The 22,675-nt window shown below is 40.2% G+C and overlaps 1 long non-coding RNA gene across 1 annotated transcript; it reads left to right on the top strand.

Moving 5' to 3' along the window:
* The first annotated feature begins 578 nt into the window (after window positions 1-578).
* On the top strand, window positions 579-4,211 carry LOC121395151. Its single transcript, XR_005962289.1, has 2 exons — window positions 579-1,300; window positions 3,016-4,211. It is a non-coding gene; the product is annotated as an uncharacterized LOC121395151 (long non-coding RNA).
* The last annotated feature ends 18,464 nt before the right edge of the window (window positions 4,212-22,675 follow it).

Here is a 22,675-nt window from a genome sequence, read left to right as displayed (position 1 = left end):
TCTTTGACCCCTTCACAACTCCCGGCTGCACTCCCTGACAGCCAGTCTGTTACTTTATAATCCTGGTATAGCTTTATGGGAATGACAGAATATTTGACATGAATCTTTCAGGGGGTTAAAAAAATATCCACCGATGGTTGCCATGCCAACCCCCCTTTCCAGCACCTCACGGTACAGTTCAGGTTTGAGGAATAAAAGGTGATCATTCACAGACATTTCTCAGCTGCGGTGAGCAGACACTGACAGGACAGCAATACAGGTCGCTGGCCTCAGATAACACCACCCAAATTTGAAGTATAAAAGGGACGGGAGAGACGGAGGAAGAAGTGGTGACGATACGGGGGCGGGGTTAGCTGGCCCGGGGGTGTGAGGTGAGGTGAGCTGAGGGAGCCTGGTTCTAACTTTTCACAGAGTCCCCTGGGGAAGTAGTGAGGCCACTGCCAGTGTCTGCATCTATTGCCGATAACCTACCAGACTAACTCAGCGCGACAAGTGCAATTCGTGAAATAATTAATTGCTACTTCCTGTCATTCGGCGCGATGGCTCGGGGACAGTTCCACATGTTCGTCAGCTACTCGTCTCGGCTCCTGCAGATGGATGTAGGCAGCCGCATCACGTTTTCCTCACAACTCCATGGAGTATGAAATGCAAAAGCAGCAGCGTGACGTGCAATTACTTACTAAATCACTGCTTTGCCATTGCATTGGGCACGTGCTGAGATTACAGCCTGAGCCAATACTGGTCTCCCTTAGTTACACCTGTACCATAGAGTTTGACAGCGGGACAGGAGTCTTTCATGTCACTAATAGTAGAGTCCCGTCGCGTAAGACGTACTCCAGCTTCTGATTGGACAGAGATAAGGGACTAGTACCCTGAATTCTCATTGGCTACCCGCAGTGACTCCAACAAGTGTCTGAGTGTGGTTGCTGCTGCACCGGGGAACGGCACAGGTTACTGCCCCAGCGCTGACATGAATTCCCGGCACTGAAAAAATGGCCAGAATGACCAAAGGTCTGTTTTACAACACAGAAACCTGTACTGTAGCCCCTGAATAGCAATTCGCTGGTGTTAGAGCTCTGTGTATGAGGCCCCTCTCCCGTTCAGACACGCAAGTTAAGAAGCGACAGGAGACACTACTACATGGCCATATTCTGCCCTAGAGTGACCCGAACAGGGTCCTGGTGAACAAGCGAATAGCGGCAGGCGGAGGACTTGCAGGACCGGGAACAAGAAACGGTGTAGGAGAGATCATTTGAGTTCCGACAGGGCTCCATACAGCAAGAGCCGACAGCACTAACAGGTTTGTTTGGAGGGGAGGCCGGGACACTTGAGATTATCCACATACCGATTCCTTGCTAAAGGCAGCAATTCGCCCAGCGAACTTCAATTTGTTAGAGGTGGTCAGAAATTCTAAGCCGGGGTTGTCGGACGTGTGTTGAGTGGGAGAATAGGGAGTCGGCCCATTTGTCACAAGCAGCGGCGTGATTCCTGCTCGTGTCAGTCACGTTCCTACTTGATGTCCCTGTGTATTAACAGGACCCGCTGCTGACTCCGTTCCACTTTAATAGCGGGATAACACAAGGACTTCCAGTGTACAACTGCTCACTACCCACCGGTTACACCTGCTGAAATCACTGTGTGTCACTTTATGACGATACAATCCTAACTGGCTACTCTTTAGTCAGCCTCGACTTTTTTCGACAATTGTGACATTAGTTGGGCACCTTAGTGTCTGCATGCTATAGACCACAGTTTAATTGGGCTTCAATATATGTATATCTGCATTCTATATTTTATAATCAAGGAGTTGGGAATCATCAATGATTTTACTCACCTGGCAGACTTGTATGTCATTAAACAGTTCCCTTGGTTTACAGGTGCTTTCTGGATTGTTTGTGATGTTTGCCATATTTGCAAATCATTGTTTTGTGTGCTATAGGCAAAATATCTAACTGATCTTTATTTTTCACCATCTGGGTTGTCTCATTTATTATTATAAAATAAATATATATATATATATATATATATATATATATATGTGAAGTCACATCTATCACAACATAAATCCTCAATCAACTGAGGAAATGCATACCTGCCTGTGTCAAAAAAATTTTTGGACTTGGGTCATAATGCAGACCAATTGAAATGCACGGTTTTAGAAGGAATTCCACCCCTTAAACATGGAGGAAACCGTGAATAGAGGTTGAAACAGAAAGCGGTATGGTGGGTTAATAAGATGAAGTTACTGACACCATACAGACTCAGTAGGGATTATGATCTATATCTATTTTTATGAGATTTAATAAATATATATATATATATATATATATATATATATATATATATATATATATCTCCCCCACATGGGCAAGTCAACTCATACACAACATACTTGGAAGTACATGAGTAGTGTCCCATAACTGAACTGTATGGCCTGTACCAGGGTGCACAAATTCCTTACCCTTGACGACATAGCGTTATTGTGTACAACCCATACACGTATACATCCCAGGAGTCCTCAAACCCAAAAATGTATCTTTGTCCTGTTCTTTCTTAATTTTATATGTTGCTACCAATAGTTCTACCCCTTCGATACGTTTGTATGATTGCAAAGGAGGCTATGCTCGCTGCAAAATATACCAACGTCTGCGTAAAATTGTCCAGTTGTACTCACCACTAATTTTTAAAACAATTAGGCAGGGGTGCAATGAGGCTGTGACCACAAAATACATATAACACTCAATAGTAAAATCCAGGTCCCACTGTGGCACAATCAATTACATTGAGTAGGAGAAACATCCTGCCAGAAAGCAGTTCCATCCTAAAGTGGTGGCTCTTTCTGAAAGCACATGACCAGACAAAATGACCTGAGATGACTACCATATAAAATGGTAATATTGGTGTGTAGGCAGAGTGAATTATTTGCAGTGTAAACTGTGGAATTTAGAAATTAAAAACTACAGCATAAAAATCATGACAGAATACCTTTTAACTTTCCATTTTTACTCTCTATAGGTCCACGACACAAGCTGTGATCAAGAACTTTTCCACTGCGTTTTCTTCCCTGCATTTATCACTTTACTATTCTTCCAACATAACAGAACGGCCTATGACTTTGTGGCTGGTACCATTGTTGTAAGAAGGAATGGGAGATGATCCAAGCAGTATAGCAGCTTGTGGTTTGTTTACATCTAGATTGTATTTGGGAGAGAGTTCATTCCAAGGGCTTAAACAATCAGTACTACAAGAGAGGAGTATTATTTAGCAGCCTTACAGAAGGTAATATGGGAGCTTTGCTGTGTAACCACTATATCAAAATGGCAAATGTATGACTTGTGGTTTCAGCTCCATGTGAACTATATATTTTTTTTTATAAGATAGTGTGCATTCTGCATTCCCCTGAATATTAAATACAGCATATATACTTTATTTGCAACTTTGAGGCAAATTATTAGACTTGCTCCAAAAAATTGCTTTCATTAATAAGACGCAGCTTGAGTCATTCTGCATGAGCAACCCAGTCAGTGTACTCCTCACTCATGTCTCATTCTTTAACGACTGAATGGCTTTAATGAAAGAATCCCTTGTGTCCACTACCCAACCACATCACTGCTGCTGAAGAAAACTCTACTGGCCCCTTGTATGTGGTCTAGAAAGTTGCCCAGCAAAGTTGGTGGCTGCCAAATTGGGCCTGATTAGGCTTCTTGGCTATCCCAAGAAAACAAACTGGTCCTGGCTTCATTTAGGCACACTGCTGATAGTGTGTAATATGATGTGGGCACTTCGTAGGAATGACAGCTGAAGATTTAGGCCAAAACTCTAGTTGGACTGTATCCAGGGCTATGAGTAGGTGCCCATTTTGGGATGAAACACTTTAGGCTAATGCATGTCCTAATAAAGATTTTTTTTTAATTTTTAACATTATTTGGACTACTTTTTCACTAACAGTGGATCTCTTCCCATCTTTTGCTGTTGATTTACTCAACAAAACTCTCCATACCAGTTTAATAAACACTCTTTCTGACCCAAAAATAAACGTGAGTAATCAAATGACTTTTCCTGAGAATTTCATTAAGCTATTTTCTAAACTTTAGCAGTGCATCAATAGAAATGACATGTATGTACAGGTAAAAAAAGTATGGGTTTTGTATTTTCACAACTGAATTGTATTTTCTTCAAGTATAATAATAAACTAATTTATTTTAAGATAATCTGACTTTCTTTTTTTGTGCAAAGTTGGCTTTACGTTGGCAGTTTCATTTGGTTGGAACTTATGAAATGTGTTAAGGAACCCATGGGCCTGCATGTCTGACAGACACACCCCATTAGCAACCAGTGTCTCCGGAATTAAAATCCCTAAAACAAATAGCAGCTTTCACTAGGGGGCCATTTTCCCTCAGACACATTGTCAGTGCATTTATATCTGCAAACAGCACATATGGGATGTAAAGTCCATGCAATTGAAAAAAAGCAGACTTTACTATGATGACAAGGCCTGCTTGGATTGAGCACTATAATGGTTACTCTGAGCTCAGGATTTAAAAATAGGAGCAGACAGCTAGAGCAGAGTTTCTGTGGGAACCAGCAATGTCATCTCTTCATTGGCTGCTAGACTCGAGGGTTTGTTTATTAATCTGTGTTGAGAAGAACTGAGAATGCTCATGAGCCAACAGCCATAGCAAATTCCCGAGGGAGGGGGCAGAGTGGGTTACAGGAGGAGAAAGAATCCTAAAGGATTAAGGGGATGCTGCAGCCTTATTGTTCACCTTTGAACAATCAGAGTGGCAGTTATATAGAGATTTCAAAGAGACTGTTCACTGATTAAATTTTTGCGTGGGGGCTTTACATGTCATTTAAGGGAATCCACTATGGCAACACCCTTTAGTTTTACACTTGTTAAGGAGCAAGCCTGACTGACCAGTTATAAGAAGATACTGCTACACCTGGGTGTATTGGTGACTTGTTTCTTGCCCAGCAGAGTAAAAGGAAAGAAGTTAAGGTCACAGCAAACTGTTGCCAAACAGTGATTGGGTAGTCACAGAGGACCACTACAGTTTTATTATGTGCAGAATGAGGGTGAAATCACCAGCTAGCTGTGCTAACAATGGCTGTCACCCAAACTGGCCAGATACCAATGTGTTAAGGTAAAATTAGTGCCTCTCCATCTCCAATGTAACCAGCACTTTCAGGCTTCATTAGAAGTAATGTCAAGCAGGATGAATAAAGGAATGCATCTCACTTATGAAAGAGGAAATTGAAACATCCCTTGACAATAGTTGACATTACAAAAACGCAAAGCTCCAGTCACCTTGCTCAGGTTATTCATGCCTAAAGGTTTCAGTTGAAATACACCCCCCCCCAGTCACATCACACAAGACAAGTTGAAACATTTACCCGTTGCATTGTTGGGCCACTCTGCCATTGTTTCCCCAGTTATGGACAATGGCTATAGATCAACCAATTAAAGGAACAGTAACACCAAAAAAACAAGTCTTTTAAAGTAATGAAAATATATCTTATGTCATGCTGCACTGGTACAACTGGTATATTTGCTTCAGAAAGTAGACTATAGTTTACATAAATAAGCTGCTGTGTAGCCATGGAGGCAGCCAAAGCTGAAAAAGGAGAAAGGCACAGGATACACAGCAGATAACAGATAAGCTCTGTAGTCTACAATTGGATTTTTCAGAACGTATCTGTATCTACTGTGTATGCTGTGCTTGAATGGCTGCCCCCATGGCTACACAGCAGCTTGTTATATAAACTATAGTAGAGTTTCTGAAGCAAACACAGCAGTTGTACCTGTGCAGGGAAACACTACATTATATTATCATTCCTTTTAGAAGACCTATTTTTTGGTGTTACTGTTCCATTAAGCTCCAGTTAGATCCCAACGTACAGTACTACTGTAAATCCTCATTCCACACAATTCATTTAATAGCCTGCAGACTAGGTGGGATCAAGGATTAAATACATTTTGTACTTTCAATAGGAATGAAAATTCTTTTGTACATCTACTAAGAAGTTGCTTGAATTTTTGCAGTGCAATTTATATTTGCCCATGGAATATGTGTAAAGCAGCTGCTGGATTCCCGTGTACTTACAACTGGATCTTTCGGACATTTTCATCTGCTCTGCATTTTGTTTTATGTGCAAAAAGATTTAGATGTGGATCATGGAGCAAATCAAATTGCATTGCATGCATGTGCCATTTTGATCTGACAGTTGCAAAACATGCAAGGCATGAGCACTTCATTTGTAGCGTTAAAACAAATTGTATTTTATAATTTTATTGATGGCATTTAACATGTTAATTATACTGTAATAAACATGGCTTTAATATTAAACGTATTATCCAAAGTCACCACAGTCCATTTCTGTAAATATAAAAATATATACTTAATACTTTGTACAATCCTGGTCAACAAAAATGGATCAGAAAATAAACACTTTAAAGAATTTTCAATTTTCTTTAAAGACTTTTTTTTTTAATGGATTTAGGCAACTTTGAATAATGAGACAGTAAAGATGACAAGTGCTGAATGAAAACGGGTGAAGTAGGAACAGGAGAAGAAAAGGCATATGTTTGAAACAGACAACTACAGATCTAGCATGTCCCACGTAAGGACCATTCCACGTATTAGTCTTCCACAACCAGAAAAGTTTTGGTGCACACTACTCTCAACTTCGCGCAGGTCGTCAGTCTCTAACCTATACACGGCCCCTCGCTCAGAATTACAATTGGAAAGCATCAATAAAATAGTGGTGCGGGTGAAAGAGGTATTATACAAAAGCCATTCGCTGTGCAGGCTATAAACACTTGTATAGCCACATCATGCCAAGTCAGGTAACAAAGGAGGTGCCAGAATCAGATTTCTTGGTTAAGAAAATTCCCATCACCATGTTTTAATTACAGAGGGGAAAAAAAAAGAGAGAAAAGTTTCAGCATATTATATATATTGTCCTTGGCTGATCTAACTCCCACTACACACAGCTTGAGGTACACTCCAGGATTTGCACAATGTGGGACACCATTCATTTCTTGAAAGAACGATTACACATATGATTTCTTCTTCTGGCTGTCCTTATCTTCCGATTAGAAATAGAAGATGCTGGAGTTGTCCTACCATTCGTTCTGAAGAAATAAAAGCACTAGTTACATACTTGTATGATACACGGCAAAGTATTTCACATTGTATGACGCAGACATAATTATCTCAGAAGATAAGAATGATTAGGAGGGATTCTTTGCTCTACTTCAACTAAAGTTTTGTCTGCTTTTACTCAATTCTATTGACATTACACTGTAACGATCGCCGCCCGGAGCAGGCCCAGGAGCTCCGGGCGGCGCGTCCATCTTCGCCGGCGTCGCTCCCAAAATGGCGGCGCCCATGGCCGCCACGTGGGTAGCGGCGCCGGGCGATGACGTCAGCGCGCCGACGTCGGCGCAAGAGCGTCAATGACGTCAGAATGGCGCCAAGTCTTGGGGAAAAGCTTGAGGATGCTGACCATACACCGACATGAACGGAGACCTTCCTGTAGACGAATGACAAGCATTATTATGAGCGAATTCCTCCCATGGGCGGAATTCGCTCATAATAATGCTTGTCATTCCTCTACAGGAAGGTCTCCGTTCATCGCCCGGCGCCGCTACCCACGTGGCGGCCATGGGCGCCGCCATTTTGGGAGCGACGCCGGCGAAGATGGACGCGCCGCCCGGAGCTCCTGGGCCTGCTCCGGGCGGCGATCGTTACATACACTAACACACTGAACAGTAAGAGGCATCATGTCCACTTGATTTTATACAGCTCCTCCTTTGTATCTTTTATGGCTTACTCCCTATTGTTCATACCTCATATTTACTCCCTATTGTTCATACCTCATGTTTACTCCCTATTGTTCATACCTCATGTTTACTCCCTATTGTTCATACCCCATGTTTACTCCCTATTGTTCATGCCTCATGTTTATTCCCTATTGTTTATACCCCATGTTTACTCCCTATTGTTTATACCCCATGTTTACTCCCTATTGTTTATACCCCATGTTTACTCACTATTGTTCATGCCTCATGTTTACTCCCTATTGTTCATGCCTCATGTTTACTCCCTATTGTTCATGCCTCATGTTTATTCCCTATTGTTTATACCCCATGTTTACTCCCTATTGTTTATACCCCATGTTTACTCCCTATTGTTTATACCCCGTTTACTAACTATTGTTTATACCCCATGTTTACTCCCTATTGTTTATACCCCATGTTTACTCCCTATTGTTCATGCCTCATGTTTACTCCCTATTGTTCATGCCTCATGTTTACTCCCTATTGTTCATGCCTCATGTTTACTCCCTATTGTTTATACCCCATGTTTACTCCCTATTGTTCATACCCCATGTTAACTCCCTATTGTTCATACCCCATGTTTACTCCCTATAGTTTATACCCTATGTTTACTCCCTATTGTTTATACCCCATGTTTACTCCCTATTGTTTATACCCCATGTTTACTCCCTATTGTTCATACCTCACTGGAATAACCATAGGCAAAATTTTGGGTCAGGAATTTCCTTACATTAGTAACAGTGAGCCATAGTAGTGCCATTTTCCCCCTTTGCTAAATCCCAGGACAGAATTATTTCAGCACTCTATCATAAGGAATGCTTAGTGCAAGGAGCACTGGATCTATTATGTTGGCCATATTTAGGCTATGGCTGATTTGTCAAGGGTTGAATTTTGAATTCATTCGAGTTTTCTTTTTTTTTTTTAAATCCCCATAAACTTAAAATTCAACCAATCCAAATCAAATTTTTTTAAAATTCGGTGAATAGGATTGACCCAAAAACTCAAAACAAATTCTAATCTAATTAGATTAGAGTTTTAAAAGATCAATTTTTTTCTCCCCCAAAAAACACTTGAATGTCAGTAAGGCTGCAAACAACTCCAAATTATTCCCAGGACGTCTCCCATAAACTTGGCAGGTTTTAGGTGGCGAATGACGAAAATCAAATTTTTTATAAAAATCTAATTTGTATAACTTCTGTGGCGAATTTGTCAGTTTTGACAATAAAGAAAAACTCGGAAATTCAAATTTTCAATTTGGCCCTTGATAAATCTGCCCCATAGTCAGACAGGTTAGTGCTCTTACCCCCCACTTAATAGTTAAAATCCAGGTCCCACTGCGACACATTCAGTTATATTGAGTAGGAGAAACAACAGCCTGCCAGAAAGCAGTTCCATTCTTAAATTATGGCTCTTTTGGAAATCACATGACCAGGCAAAATGACCTGAGATGGCTGCCTACACACCAATATTACTACTAAAAAAAATACACTTGCAGGTTCAGGAATTAAATTTTATATTGTAGATGTAGAGTGAATTATTTGCTGTGTAAACAGGGTAATGTAGAAAGAAAAAGGAAATCATAAAAATCACAACAGAATCCGTTTAAAAAACGACCAAGGCGAAATGAACTGGCATCTCGTTTTTTTTTGAATTGCAACATATCAACTCTACCAGCATATATTTCTGTGCTTTTCCATTCACACTTTTAAACAGAAGTCTTTGATGAGACCAATAAATGGATCACAGCAGCAGTAAAACGAGTAAGCTTGCATGCAAAATGAAATTAGAGTAATATTGGCAAGAAAACTTATTGCATGCCACACAATAAGTGCCCAACGTGTAACAAACTAGTATTCATTAATACGTGGACATGTTGCACAACTATCTCTTGGCTAATTTCTGGCAATTACCTTCAAATAAAGGTCAGAAATGGCACTCATTAAAAATTCTAAATCAATACTATCCATGTCCACTGCCGAATAGTGTTCTGTGCCTTTGAGGAACAGTCTGAAAACCCTTACTCTTAATGGAGGTTTTACCAAAATTTACTTTTTTAGGTTTCAGCAAACCACTGCAGTGATTGCAGTAACTCAGATATTGTTATAAAGAAGATAAAATTATTCAAGAATCAGCTAAAAAAAATCTTTACCTGTCACATTTGAGGCGTTTGTTTGTCCAAAGTTAAAACTTGGAGCTGCTGGGGTAGTACTGGCAGACGCTGCTCCAAATAGAAATGGAGTCACAGAAGTACTTGCAGAGGTCACTGGTTTATTCTCCTGACCAGAGAAAACAAAGGTCGATTTTGATTCGCTCGAGTTCCCAAAAACAGTTCTAGCAGTAATAGCTGGCTGTCCAAACACAAAAGCCCCAGGGGCGCTGGAGGTTCCAGAAGAGCTTCCAAATATGTTCGCAGAATTCCCAGAAGTGTTTGTGGAAGAAGCTGCATTGCCAAACACACTACTTGAAGTGGGTGCCGTGGCAGCAGGTGCCGCACTGTTAAATACACCTCCAGAAGCTACAGGAGCACTCAATTTAGCTGCAGTACCAAACAAGCTAGTGGAACTGGCAGGAGAACTGGATGAGGTTGTAGAGCCAAACAAAGCACTGGAGGGAGCAACATTACCAAACAAAGTGCTAGAAGCTGCAGGGGCATTTGATGGAGGGAGGTTCCCAAATACAGCGGTAGATGCAGCAGGAGCATTTGCTGAAATAGCACTGCCAAACATATTAGTAGGGTTTACAGAAGTTAACACTACCAAATACACTGCCGGAGACACCAGAAGTACTTGATGAATCTGCAGTGGAGGAGACACTGGTCAGAAAACTGAAAGGCTGTTTGGAAGCTCCAGCATCTACAAAAATAAAACAAAACATGAATGAATACACAGATCTACAGAGGGCACACCAGCCAACACACCAACAAAAATGCTAAATTTTATATGAGGTTCAAACATCCCAGGGGTACCCCACATTCAGTGACCCAAAACTCTATATATCATATATTGGGTATCCAGGGTTTTTTCTGAACAAAGATTTTTAGTGAAGCAGTATTCCGTTGTATGAAAGTAGATCAAATATGAAAAACTGGCTGTGCAAAGATTTTGAATGCATGTTACTGCTCAATACGGATTATTTTACCCAATATACGCTATACAAAATTGTAACATGCCTTAAACCATTAAACACAGATGTAATGGTAATTATATAATGGCAAAAAGGACTAACTCCCTAAACAAAATAATGCAGAAACTATGAATAACTGAGGCAGGAATACTTAAAGATGGAGCAGACTACTTAGTGAGCTGATCACATAGTACATCATACATTACTAAACAGTTACCCTGCTACCCTTTGTCTGATTATCGCAATTTGCTGTTTGGGGCATTTTAAACAACTGCAGGTCAAACAGTTTTTAAAAGGCTTTTTGGAAATAAAAGACTACAGACTATTTTATGACTGCTTGCAGGAGGTAAATCAAAGCTGCTGGCTGTGGGACGTGACATGAAAATCCAGTTCCTACAGAAGTAACTTTGTTTAGTTCCATGGCTCCCCTTCAAATGAATGGGGAAACCTTGGGAAAGGAAAATTGCGTTGAAAGTGTGTACTGCTAGAGGGCCCTCTTCCGAACGCAGGGAAGGAAACAAAGTATATAATGTTTAGTACCCTTTATAGTCGCTTTAGCACATTTACAAAGTGCTTCACAGAGACATGATTTACGTCAGTCCCAGCCCCAGTGAAGATTACAGTCTAAAGGTCACTATAACATGGGGGTGGAATGGTGAGAGGATGCCCTGGGGTGAGAAGATGAGAGTATGCATAAGATGAGGTAGATGTACAAAATACACAATTGATCACAAACAAGATTAAAGGGGCTACACTCAGAAGCGTCACTAGAGGGGGGCGGGCCCTGGTGCGTGACGCACAGCCCTGGCCCGCTCGCACCCCCTGCTCCCCCGGTAGTTCCACCACTGGCTACACTACACTACTGGGGCAGAATATGAAGTATGCAAGGTTTGATGGGTGTGTGTGTGGGGGAAGCAGAGAGATAATCAGCTGTATTATCACTGCAAAATGACAAGAAGTATAACGCAATTGTAAGATGGCCCTCTGACCATGAATCTGGCATAAATTAAATTGCTGTGTAGCAACTATATAAATAAATGGTGGTCACGCCCATAGTGAGGGCAGAGTTTCCACGCACTCTGTATGTGACCAATTCTCAGTGGCATAATCTCAGAATGCTGACAGTACAGAGTCTGGTCTAATGTAATATATTTTTGCAGTTACCTGTAGTTGAAGTTTGAGCACCAAAGACAAAAACGGATATTCCAGGCTGTTCATCCTTTTTCTCTATAGGATAAGACACTCCAAAAGTAAAACCAGCAGATGCTGTACTGCTATCTGTGGCTGCCCCAGGTTCTCCAAAGAGAAAAGGCTTAGGTTCTTCCCCATCCTTTTTTTGCCCAAAAACAATGGAGGATCCGGATAGCAGAGTCTGTCTGTTCATCTTTCTTTCCAAAGTCAAATGAAGTGGATACAGTTTCTTTATTTTGATCTGTTTTCCCAAAAGTAAAGGGTGTCGTGGTAGGTGCTTCAGGCTTTTTCTCTTGTACTGATTTTAAGCCAGCTGTAGCTGCAAGGTTAGAATCGTCATTTGCGGCTGCCACTTGCAACCCTGAACTCTCTGAGCTAGTTGCAGCTAGTTGCAGCAGGAGCAACAGAAACAGTGCTGGAAACCGAGCCAAATTTTAAACCACTTTTGCTAGACTGGCTTAGGGTGTCTGTTTTTGTCTGAGCAGAGCTGGTAACACCAAACTTAAAACCTGCTGAAACTAAATTGCTGGTAGAAGAGCCAAATGTAAAGCTTTTCTTGCCAGATTCCTCGGTTGTTGTGGATGCAGCCGCTAAACTAAATTTCAAATCCCCTACAGGTTTGGCAAAAGAAAAGCCACTTTTACTGCCTGTAGCTTCACCAGATTTTAACTCTGCAGTGCTATCTGAAGGCTGCACACCAAACTTGAAGGTCGGAGCAGATGTTCCAGAGGAAAAGGTTGATGTTCCAAAACCTGGAAATAGATTACATAATCATTAGTTACATAACCTTACTGATGAACGGAGCTAAATCTTTCAATCGTGCAACACAAACATATGGAGGATCATGCTCAGTAAGGAACAAAGCTCCGGCAGCTAATGTATAAAACTAAAGGAAGCCACACACAAACTGATTTATGATGCCTATTTGGGGCCTTTCAGACCAATTCAACAGATTATCTTCCCATGTATGGGGCCCACTGACAGGCCCACCTGAAAAATATAGGGTGGAAACAAGCCAGATGTTGGACAGGTTAGATTTTCCCATTGGACCGAGGGGTCACTGATGAAGTCCTCCCTGCAACACATTGAATTAGTGTTGTTGTAATCAAAACATTTAGCCTTTTGTCCGACCTTGATTAACTATTGGATCTTCTACTGCGTGGCAAACTTTACTGTTTGAATAGCCAGGAATTACATGTATTAAAATTTTACAAAGATGAACAAGTTAGATAATACCAAACAAATCAAAATATTAAAGGGTACCTATTGCAGGGGGGGGATTAGTTTCCCCAGAGGTGCCCAGAGGCTAATAGAGCCATTAAACGGGGTACCCATTTTAGGTGACCTTTAAAGTGTAATACAGGCATGGGACCTGTTATCCAGAATGCTCAGGACCTGGTATTTTCCAGATCTTTCCGTAATTTGGATCTTTATACCTTATGTCTAATAGAAAATCATTAAACATTAAATAATCCCAGTGGGCTGGTTTTGGTTCCAATAAGGATTCATTATATCATAATTTGGATCAAGTACAAGGTACTGTTTTATTATTATAGAGAAAAAGGAAAAAATTAGTAAAAATTTGGATTATTTGAGTATAATGGAGTCTATGGGAGACAGCCTTTCCGTAATTCTGAGCTTTTTGGACAACAGGTTTCCAGATAACGGATCCTACACCTGTATTTGAAAAAGTTTAACAAAGGTATTGAACTTTCAGACATATTTCCGTGAATCTAAGAGGAAGATTTACTAAGCTCGAGAATTAAAAAAATTTCGAATTTCAAAAAAATTTTTGGGAATGATTCGAACGGTTCGAAGTAAAAATCATTGGACTATTCGACCATTAGATAGTTGAAGTACTGTCTCTTTAAAAAATACTTTGACTTCATACTTCGCCACTTTAAACCTACCGAGCGGCAATGTTAGCCTGTGGGGACCTTCCCCAGCACTTTTCTGAGCTGTTTTTGATCGAATAAAAATCGTTCGATCGATCTTTTAAAATTGTTGAAATCGTTGATTTGAACGATTTTATTCGATCGTTCAATTAAAGCATTTGTGCTAATCCGTCGAATTTGATATTCGAAGGATTTTACTTCGAAGGTCGAATTTGAGGGTTTATTAACCCTTGAAATTCGACCCTTGATAAATCTGCCTCTATATTTAAGGCCTATCTTTTAACTCAGTTTTGGTGCCCGGCTTTGCACTCTCACAGGCAACACATGTTGTGGCTTCTGGTTTGTTTTCTACTAGGCACACGTCACAACCCCAGCTTCCTGCTGACTTGTTAAATTGATCTAGTAATCCAATCTGCCCTGAAGTAATGGGTGCAGCTGAAACGGAATTTTTCACTGTATCAAAAATACCTACAAAAAAACAAAAAAAAACAAAGTAAAAATTAGGAAAGCTTTAACACATCTGGTTTGTACAGAGAGAAGCACTGATATATAACGTGTTTCGGGGTTCTCGGCCCACTGAAAAAGTTAAAATAGCATAAGTTGTAAAATTTATATTTTCTTTTATATTGGAAAGCAAAACTGCTTTCCAATATAAAATAAACAGATATATAGATTTATCCATCTATATACACTCTACAGATATATATATTCATCCATCTATATACATTCTACATATATATATTCATCCATCTATATACACTCTACAGATATATATTCATCCATCTATATACACTCTACAGATATATATTCATCCATCTATATACACTCTACAGATATATATTCATCCATCTATATACACTCTACAGATATATATTCATCCATCTATATACACTCTACAGATATATATATTCATCCATCTATATACACTCTACAGATATATATTCATCCATCTATATACACTCTACAGATATATATATTCATCCATCTATATACACTCTACATATATATATTCATCCATCTATATACACTCTACAGATATATATTCATCCATCTATATACACTCTACAGATCTATATTCGTCCATTTATATACACTCTACAGATATATATTGATCCATCTATATACACTCTACAAATATATATTGATCCATCTATATACACTCTACATATATATATTCATCCATCTATATACACTCAACAGATATATATATTCATCCATTTATATATACTCTACAGATACTGTATATATATATATATTTAAGCTGGCCAACTACGTCAAAGTCATCCCATATCTGGCCAGTCCTATGCTCAATTTTCATCTGATTCATTAAGAATTCTATTGCTTCATTATACATTTTACAAAGAGACTAAGTTTTACCTGCAACTTACTTGCTGCTTTCAAAGTAAAACTCCCAAACTTGGCTTCCCTTTTATTAGACACCAGTGGGATCACCTGACTATAGCTGGGAAGGGTATGAGCTCCAACATGGAGCTGGTCACTGCTCCTGTATAAACTATAACAAACAAGGGAAAGTTGTGCTCACCACTAATTTTTAAAACCATTAGGCGGGGGTGCAATGAGGCTGTGACCACAAAATATATATAGACAAATACAAGAGGTCCTCTGCACTCAAACCATTATCAATATATTTAAGACATTGAGACATTTTGTGCATACTGCTACTGAAAAATGCCTTACCCTTTAAACAAAACAGGGATTGTTTGTCCATATATTGCAATATATTTAAGCTGGCCAACTACGTCAAAGTCATCCCATATCTGGCCAGTCCTATGCTCAATTTTCATCTGATTCATTAAGAATTCTATTGCTTCATTATACATATGTATGTATATATATATGTATGTGTGTGTGTGTGTGTATATATATATATATTTTATATATTTATATATATATATATATATATATATATATATATATATATATATATATATATATTGCCATAGAAGTATTTGCCTGATGCTTTTATATTAACTTTCTTACTACCCTGTTCCTCTATTAGGGGGCTGCCATATTTGTGCAGCGGGAGTTTGTTAGCATTAGAAACTCTTAACTGACAGGTTAAGAAGGGACAGTCAGGTTGGCAAAACAGTCAGGTTTAGGAACTTCAAGCGACAATCACTTAAAAAAGCAGCTCTTTCACCAACAATCAACATGATCTATAGGTAACTTTTGATGTAGATTAATATTTTGAAAAGAAAATTTTTAGTGTCAGTATCACTTTAACACTTGTACAAAGTAAATGACATAATATAAGGGATAATTATGTGATGGTGGAACCCTTTACAAATAGTCTGGTCAGGAATACCTAGTCCATAGTCCAGCAATACATAGGAAATGGTTAAGAAGCCCAATAGCTGCTGCCAAAGCAGTGAGATTGCTACCAGGACAACTTGTGCGGTGAGTGGGTTGATAATTTAAGCTGTATTTTGTTTTTATAGGCCGCCATCTAAAATCTGCTTGAACATATTGCGTAGGGTTGCCACCCACTGGTGTTCCACTGCAACAGTCATGACAAATAAAACATATTGTCCCCTGTTAATGGGGAAGGAAACTATAGGAAGGCTGGAATCACTTTCTAGACATTTTGAGCTTTGTTGCTCACAAGGGAAGAGAGTGTGGGATACATGCTTACAAATGGCAAGGACAACTGCCCCCTAATTCTGAATGGAAATAGCAGCGACAGAATTCTGTTGTTGAATAGGGACGTATGCAAGTGGGGTCCAGATGAGTAAACAAACTTTAAACAAACTTTGGGTTGCATGAAACCAGAGGTACTGCCAAACAAAACATCCTTTAGATTGCAAGTCTAAATAGGGGCTACCAAATAGCCAATCACAGCCCTTATTTAGCACCCCTAGAAACTTTTTTTCATACTTGTGTTGCTTCAAATTCATTTTACAGTCCAACATGGTTGGGAACACCCATTCTAAGGGAACACAATTTAACTGTGTTTTTTAATCTATAGAGAGAACCTGCCAAGCCCTTTCCCTTTGAAGTATTACTGATCCATGACCTTCTGAAACCTGAGAGAAAGGAAATGATGAACAGATGAGAGATGAATAGTTTTATCTGTGACTGAGAGTGAGTGTAAGAGAGTCAGAAATAAAGCATGAGTTTGAGTGAGAGTGTGTAAGAGAGGGAGAGTGAATGAGATAAAGCATGAGTGTGAGAAAGATACTGAGAGTGTGTTAGAATGAGAGAGAGTGAGAGTGTGTGTGTGAGAAAGAGAGTGTGAGAGATATAGTGAGTGTGTGTGAGAGCAAGTGTGAGTTAGAAAATGTGAGAATGTCTGAAAGGGAGTGTGTTATTTATACTTAATTAGCTGTGGAGTTTGTCCTCTGTCTCCTTTGTAAGTCTTGTTGCAGAGTTATTGTGCAGGAAGTTTGCCCAAGCTCCCCTCAATCATGTCCTTTTAATGTTTTGGTCTTGTGCCTATTGCCTTAATAGTTTATAGGGAATAAGTAACTTTATGATGATCTGAGAGATTGTTAGAGTGAGTAAGTTAGAGTTAGTAAGAGAGATGGTGTGAGAGTGTGTGAGAGAGATTTTGTAAGTGAGTGTTGGAGTATGAGAGTGAGGGAGAGTGTGAGAGAGATAGTGAGGATGAGTGCAAGAGAGGGAGAGTGTGAGCGAGAGTATGTGTAAGAGAGAGTGAGTGAGTGAATGCAAGAGAGTGTGAGAGAACAAGTGTGATTGTATAACTAAGAATGAATTAGTGAGAGTGTTAGAGAGAGTGTATGAGAGTGAGTGTGATTGAGAGCGACAGTGTAAGAGTGAGTGAGAGAGAGAGTGTGTGGGAATGAAAGTGAGTATTTCCGTGTCTGAGAGAGTGTGTGCAAGAGAGTGAGAAATAAAGTGAATGAGAGTGGGAGTGTGATGGAGTGTGGTGTTTGAGAGATAGTGAGAGAGTTTGTGTGAGAGAGTTTGCAGAAGAGACAGACAGTTAGCGATTTAGTGTGTGAGAGAGTGTTTGAGAGAGAGTGAGAGATTGAGTGAGTGACAGTGTGCGAGTGAGAGTGTGAGAAAGGGACAGTGAGCAATTTTGTGACTGAGAGTGTGTGTGAAAGACTGAGAATGTGAGAGATATAATGATTGAGTGTGGGAGTGAGTGAGTTAGATTGAGTAAGAGTGAGAGAGAGTGTGTGAGAGAGAGATTGAGTAAAAAAGAGTGAGAGATTAAGTGACTGGGAATGTGTTAGAAAGTGTGTGTGTGAGAGGGATTGAGTGAGAGTGTGCATGAATGTGTGTGAGGGAGTGTGTGTGAGAGTTTGAATGAGAGAGTGTGAGATTAAGTGACAATGTGTGAGAGAGAGACAGTGAAAGATTGAGTGTTTGAAAGCGTGAGCAAGTGTGAGAATTTGACAGTATGTGTGAGAGAGAGTGTGAGTGCGTGTGAGAGAGCATGTTAAGGAGTGAGAGAGCTTGTGTGGGAGTGAAAAACTGACTCCCCTCCTGTGCTGCACCCTTGGGAACTCTTCAAAAAACAGCTATAACTTCTTTTGGCTGAAAAACACAGAATAGCACAGTGTGCTTGAAGCACACCATCTTTGGGTTCTCTTCACTGTGATTATGAAAATGTGTGGTTAAAGTGAAGTCTGATTACAAGTAGGGATACACCGAATCCAGGATTCAGTTCGGGATTCGGCCAGGATTGGCCTTTTTTCAGCAGGATTTGGATTCGGCCGAATCCTTCTGCCCGGCCGAACCAAATCCAAATTTGCATATGCAAATTAGGGGCGGGAAATTGCGTGACTTTGCCACAAAACAAGGAAGTAAAAAAAAATTCCCATCCCTAATTTGTATATAGTTACATAGTTACATAGTTAAATTGGGTTGAAAAAAGACAAAGTCCATCAAGTTCAACCCCTCCAAATGAAAACCCAGCATCCATACACACACCCCTCCCTACTTTTAATTAAATTCTATATACCCATACCTATACTAACTATAGAGTTTAGTATCACAATAGCCTTTGATATTATGTCTGTCCAAAAAATCATCCAAGCCATTCTTAAAGGCATTAACTGAATCAGCCATCACAACATCACCCGGCAGTGCATTCCACAACCTCACTGTCCTGACTGTGAAGAACCCCCTACGTTGCTTCAAATGAAAGTTCTTTTCTTCTAGTCTAAAGGGGTGGCCTCTGGTACGGTGATCCACTTTATGGGTAAAAAGGTCCCCTGCCATTTGTCTATAATGTCCTCTAATGTACTTGTAAAGTGTAATCATGTCCCCTCGCAAGCGCCTTTTTTCCAGAGAAAACAACCCCAACCTTGACAGTCTACCCTCATAATTTAAGTCTTCCATCCCTCTAACCAATTTAGTTGCACGTCTCTGCACTCTCTCCAGCTCATTTATATCCCTCTTAAGGACTGGAGTCCAAAACTGCACCCCATACTCCAGATGAGGCCTTACCAGGGACCTATAAAGAGTAATAATTATGTTTTCGTCCCTTGAATTAATGCCCTTTTTTATGCAAGACAGAACTTTATTTGCTTTAGTAGCCACAGAATGACACTGCCCAGAATTAGACAACTTGTTATCTACAAAGACCCCTAGATCCTTCTCATTTAAGGAAACTCCCAACACACTGCCATTTAGTGTATAACTTGCATTTATATTATTTTTGCCAAAGTGCATAACCTTGCATTTATCAACATTGAACCTCATTTTCCAGTTTGCTGCCCAGTTTTCCAATTTAGACAAATCACTTTGCAAAGTGGCAGCATCCTGCATGGAACCTATAGTTCTGCACAATTTAGTATCATCTGCAAAACTAGAAACAGTACTTTCATTGCCCACCTCCAGGTCATTAATAAACAAGTTGAAAAGCAAGGGACCTAGTACAGAGCCCTGCGGTACTCCACTAACAACACTGGTCCAATTAGAAAATGTTCCATTTACCACCACTCTTTGTAGTCTATCTTTTAGCCAGTTCTCTATCCAGGTACAAATACTATGTTCCAGGCCAACATTCCTTAATTTAACCCGTAACCTTTTGTGTGGCACTGTATCAAATGCTTTAGCAAAGTCTAAGTACGTAAATCACATCCACTGCCATCCCAGAATCGAGGTCTCTACTTACCTTCTCATAAAAAGAAATTAAGTTAGTCTGGCAAGATCTATTACGCATAAAACCATGCTGGCACAAACTCATAGTATTATGATTTGCTATGAAGTCCAGTATCTTATCCTTTATTAACCCTTCGAAAAGCTTTCCTACCACTGACGTCAGACTAACTGGCCTATTGTTTTGAGGCTGAGAACGGGATCCTTTTTTGAATAGAGGCACCACATTAGCAATTCGCCAGTCTCTCGGCACTATGCCAGATCTCAATGCAAATTAGGATTCGGTTCGGTATTCGGGGGTTCTGCCGAATCCAAAATAGTGGATTTGGTGCATCCCTAATTACAAGGGCAGTTCGATCCCATATGAGTGTGTCAAAAATGGGCCTATAATTTGGACGATGAAGCCTGGGCAGGTGTACTAGAACAAATTCCAGAAACCAATGTTTCTGTTAAAGACAGCTTTATTCACACCAAATTCTTAAATAGAGTGTTCTTAACTCCACACAGGCTGGCACGTATGTATTAGGGTCACCCTGACGTATGTCTTAAATGTAATATGGACGTTGGTACCTACCTTCATGTTTTCTGGGGCTGTCCCAAGATCCAGCAATATTGGGCCACAATACTTAGGTACAATCATCAATTCCTTGGGACTACCCAATATTAGGACACCGGAATTCTGCCTGCTTGGATACTTTGAAGGACTTACCATCCCCTCTAGTGATAGACAGTGCCTACAGCTACTCCTCCACTAAGCCAGGAAAGCCATCTTACTGACCTGTAAAGCTCCAGAACCCCCCACGTTTAACTTTTGGATAAAACTAATTGAGGACATGCTCCCTAGGCAAAAACTAACATATGCGGCCCGTGGATACCCTGGAAAATTCAGGGAACTATCCAGTAACGTAACTTGGTGGGGGCGGGCCCTGGTGCAAGCCGTGCAGACGGGCCCACCCCCACCCTTGTGTGCGCTATTTGTCTGTGCCGCTGCAGCCGACTCCAGCCGGCTGCAGCGCGCACGATCTTCCGGGGGGCCCTGCGGGGGTGCGGGCCCTGGCCCATTTGCACCCTCTGCTCCCCCGGTAGTTACGCCCCTGGAACTATCGGACAGATGGCTTGCGGACCCACAAACAGGTGCTGTAACCTGATTGTGCCAGAACTGATACAGGATATGTTTTACCTAACAGGGATACAAATGGATGTGTAATTGGGAAAGCTCATTGTTGCTCTCTTCTTTTTTTCTTCCTTCCTTTCTTCTTGATCTTACTTCTTGTTAATGGAAAACTCAATAAAGAAAACCTTTTTAAAAAAATGAAAAAGTCTGAGTCAGCTTCAGCTCCTTATGGTCCTGTGGGGAAATCACATATCATAACCAGCTTGGCATTCTGTTTGGGAGTAACCTTAGCCCATTATTCCCAGCTTGTTTTATCCATCTTATTCAGGTTAGTCAGGGGACACTTGTACAGACTACACTGAGATCAGGGCTTTGGCTGGGTCATTACAGGACATTCAGCCTTATGTTTGGTATAATTGCTGTGCTGAAAGATGAACCTTCTTTTGATACTTAGTTTTTTAGCAGACTTAGGTTCTTTTGCAGCATTTCCCTGTATTTTGTATTATTTATTCTTCCTTGTATTTTACCACAATGCCAGACCCTGTTGATGGGCAAACAGTACAACAGCATCATATTACCACAGCCATACTTAACTTATTTGCACATTGTATTATATCCAATACAAATTGTTTAGCTGTTTTGAATGTGGCCATATATAGGCAGCGTTAGACTGTTTGTTACCCCACGTTGGATGAGTGTGTTCATTTTGTTTTCTGCTTTTAACAGTCGGCATCTTCCATGAGAAAACAATGGACTCCCTTATTTGTCTTGGCTAATAACATGTGGGAAGCCCTTCTCAGTAAATGTAAAGGTCTCCTGAGAGAGAGTTAACAGGCGCAATTCAAATTTGTTCATATTTTAATCAGGATGTAGGCTGATTTTGAACCCATGCGCAAACAGATGGGGCAGTATGGCCAAAATTGCACAACAGACCAACATTCTCTGCCTTTATCTGTCCTTTATCTCTTCACTTCACAGATAGTGAGAAGCATCAGACAGATCTTTGTGGGATGCAGCATAAGGCTTTCTCATTTAGGCACCGATGGTAGAGCTGCCCTCCTGGTTTTTCCCAAGAGTAATCATGTTGATGTTTTGTTATACTTTATAACTGCAGCTGTAGCTAGATGGAGAGAGAATAGACTTACTAAATGTGACATTTTAGCATTGATTATTGGGGAGGAGGCTGACGACTATGGGAAGGAATAGGAAATTAGCCATATCCCTTTTTAAATGAATTGTTCAGTATAAAAATAAAAACTCTGTAAATAGACAGGCTGTGCAAAATAAAAAAATATTTCTAATATTGTTAGTTAGGCAAAAATGTAATGTATAAAGGCTGGAGTGACTGGATATCTAACAAAACAGAGCACTACTTCCTGCTTTTCAGCTCAAACAGTGAAGTTAGAGATCTCCACA

Source organism: Xenopus laevis, chromosome 6S, assembly GCF_017654675.1.
Source record: "Xenopus laevis strain J_2021 chromosome 6S, Xenopus_laevis_v10.1, whole genome shotgun sequence".
NCBI classification, from domain to species: Eukaryota; Metazoa; Chordata; class Amphibia; order Anura; family Pipidae; genus Xenopus; species Xenopus laevis.
This window is presented reverse-complemented; position numbering and strand designations above follow the sequence as displayed.